The sequence below is a fragment of the Lathyrus oleraceus genome, chromosome 6, assembly GCF_024323335.1.
Source record: "Lathyrus oleraceus cultivar Zhongwan6 chromosome 6, CAAS_Psat_ZW6_1.0, whole genome shotgun sequence".
NCBI classification, from domain to species: domain Eukaryota; kingdom Viridiplantae; phylum Streptophyta; class Magnoliopsida; order Fabales; family Fabaceae; genus Lathyrus; species Lathyrus oleraceus.
Genome location: NC_066584.1, coordinates 426,122,605 through 426,126,070, shown reverse-complemented (window position 1 = coordinate 426,126,070; position 3,466 = coordinate 426,122,605). Strand labels below are relative to the sequence as shown.

At 41.0% G+C, this 3,466-nt stretch overlaps 1 pseudogene; it reads left to right on the top strand.

Annotated features, from left to right (window-relative positions):
• The first annotated feature begins 2,651 nt into the window (after positions 1-2,651).
• LOC127099091 (uncharacterized) lies at positions 2,652-2,751 on the top strand (annotated as a pseudogene).
• Positions 2,752-3,466: the final 715 nt, after the last annotated feature.

Genomic DNA, 3,466 nt, shown 5'->3' with positions numbered 1-3,466 from the left:
ATGGCACTTCTCCCAGTTAAGTACTAAGTTTACTTTTACACATCGCTCAAGAACTCTTTCTAGGTTTTCAAGGCATTCTTCAAAACTTTGTCCGTATACGGAAAAGTCATCCATAAATACTTCCATGATGTTTTCGAGAAAGTCGGCGAAAATTGCCATCATGCATCTTTGAAAGGTTGCGGGAGCATTACACAGGCCAAACGACATTCGTCTATAAGCGAAGGTACCAAAAGGGCACGTAAACGTTGTCTTTTCTTGGTCATCAGGGTGAATTGGTATTTGAAAGAAGCCTGAATAACCGTCTAGATAACAGAAATGTGAATGTTTTGCTAATCGTTCTAACATCTGGTCAATGAATGGTAAAGGGAAATGATCTTTTCGGGTTGCTTTGTTTAGTTTCCTATAGTCAATGCACATTCTCCATCCCGATTCGATTCGTTTAGTTATAGTTTCCCCTTTTTCGTTTTCAATAACGGTTATGCCTCCTTTCTTTGGTACTACGTGTACAGGACTAACCCATTTGCTATCAGATATATGATATATAATACCTGCTTCTAATAACTTGGTTATTTCCTTCTTTACTACCTCACTCAGGATCGGATTTAGTCTCCTCTGGTGTTCCCCTAGAGGTTTTACAGTCTTCTTCTAGCATGATGCGGTGCATACAAATAGAAGGACTTATTCCTTTAAGATCGGTGATGTGGTAACCTAGTGCGGTTGGATACTTTCTTAAGATATGTAGGAGTTTTTCTGTTTCGAGTCTTCCTAGGTCTGCATTAACTATCACAGGTCGTTCAAGTTCTAAGTCTAGGAATTCATATCTCAGATTTTTGGGAAGTGTTTTCAGGTCAAGGGTTTGTTTGTTAAGACATTGCGTCGGGTCCGGTGTTATCGCTAAACATTGGTTAGATTTGTCTTTTAAAAGATAGTCTGATGATTTGTCTTCTCCTAGCTCTGCTTCTTTTATGCATTCATCGATGATATCCATGAAGTAACATGTATCTTCTATTGCAGGTGCTTTCAAGAATTGAGAAAGAATGAACTCAATTTTCTCTTCACCTACTTCGAAGGTGAGTCGTCCTCGTTTTACGTCTATGATTGCACCGGCAGTTTCTAAAAACGGTCTTCCCAGTATAATGGGAGTAATATCATCTTCTCTAATGTCCATAATTGTAAAATCAGTTGGAATGTAGAATTGACCTATGCGTACGGGAACGTTTTCAAGAATTCCTACAGGATATTTGATGGAACGATCTGCTAGTTGCACAGACATTTTGGTTGGTCTTAATTCTCCCATTTCCAGTTTCTTACATATGGATAAAGGCATAACGCTAATTCCGGCTCCTAAATCGCATAAGGCTTTGTCGATGACAAATTTTCCTATGTGACAGGGTATAGAGAAACTACCCGGATCCTTGAGTTTAGGAGGCATGTTTTGGATTATAGCGCTACATTCGGCAGGGAGTGTAACGGTTTCGCTGTCTTCAAGTTTCCTCTTATTAGAAAGAATTTCTTTTAAGAATTTAGCATAGGAGGGCATCTGCGTAATAGCTTCGGTGAACGGAATTGTAACGTTTAATTGTTTAAGGAGATCAACAAATTTTCTAAATTGGCCCGCATCTTTGGTTTTAACAAGCCTTTGAGGGTAAGGGATAGGTGGTTTGTAAGGTGGTGGATGTACATAAGGTTCCTTCTTTTCTAGGGTTTCCTTATTACTCTCTTCCTTTTCCTTAGGTTCACTTTCCTCAGTTGATTTCTTAGGGTTTTGGTTTTCTATCCTTGGATCAGACGGTCCTTCCACTTCCGTTCCACTCCTTAATATAATTGCATGAGCGTGGCTTCTCGGATTAGGTTGGGGCTGTCCAGGGAATGTACCAGTTGGGGAAGCAGTAAGTGCTTGTTGTTGAGCTACTTGTGATATTTGTGTTTCCAGCATTTTGTTATGGGTAGCCAGGGCATCTACTTTGCTTGCTAGTTGTTTAAGTTGTTCGCCAGTGTGTACATTCTGGTTTAAGAAATCTTTATTGGTTTGTTGTTGGGAAGCTATAAAGTTTTCCATCATGATTTCCAAGTTGGATTTCCTAGGGGCGTTATTGTTAGGCATGGATGGGTTCGGTTTCTGATATCCCAGAGGTATAGTTGGGGCTTGATTTGGAGACTGTCCAGGTGCGTACAAAGCATTATTACTCTTATATGAAAAGTTTGGATGGTTCTTCCAATTTGAGTTATAGGTATTCGAGTAGGGGCTTCCTTGAGCATAGTTTACTTGCTCTGCTTGGATTCCTGTCAAGAGTTGACAATCCGTAGGAGTGTGACCTTGGATTCCACAGACCTCGCAATTTTGAGTTATAGCAACCACGGCGGTAGGAGGTGATACATTTAAACTTTCAATTTTCTGGACCAAGGCATCCACTTTTGCATTAACGTGATCAAGGTTACTTATCTCGTACATGCCAGTTTTCGTTTGAGGTTTTTCCACCATTGTTCGTTCGGTTCCCCACTGATAGTGGTTTTGGGCCATGCTTTCGATAAGCTGGTAAGCATCAGCATAAGGTTTGTTCATTAGTGCACCACCTGCAGCGGCGTCTATTGTTAACCTTGTGTTGTACAAGAGACCATTATAAAATGTGTGAATTACTAACCAGTCTTCCAAACCATGGTGTGGGCAAAGTCTCATCATGTCTTTGTATCTTTCCCATGCTTCGAAAAGAGACTCGTTGTCTTTCTGTTTAAATCCGTTTATCTGGGCTCTTAACATAGCTGTTTTGCTTGGCGGAAAGTATCGGGCAAGAAAAAATTTCTTCAACTCGTTCCATGTGGTGACAGAGTTTGAAGGGAGAGACTGAAGCCATCTTCTAGCGCTATCTCTTAATGAGAAAGGAAAAAGACGAAGTCGAATTGCCTCCGAAGTGACACCATTAGCTTTAACAGTATCAGCGTATTGGACAAATACGGATAAATGAAGGTTTGGATCCTCGGTAGGATTTCCAGAGAATTGGTTCTGTTGCACAGCCTGCAACAACGAAGGTTTAAGTTCGAAGTTGTTTGCTTCGATTGTGGGCGGAGCAATACTTGAATGCGGCTCATCTTGCGATGGAGCGGCGTAATCTCTAAGAGCACGAGCTGGTTTTGCCATCTCGGTTATCGAAGGAAAAAGGTTTTTGAAATCAGGAAGTTCTACAGGAGGGAGATTGTTTGCAGCACGATATTCCCGAATTCGTCGTAGGACTCGGAGATATAGTTCGATATCGTTGATTCGTAAATAGAGCGGTTCGCCTTGTGAGCGAGTGCGTGGCATACAAATCAACGAAAGAAAGAATAGAAGAAAAAGAAACCTTAGTCTCTACAGCGTAACGGAAGAGTTACGATATCGATTAAATAAAAGTCCCCGGCAACGGCGCCAAAAACTTGATCGCGACTTTATGAGTCGAATTTAGGGTACAAACTGCAAGTGCACAGTTCTATC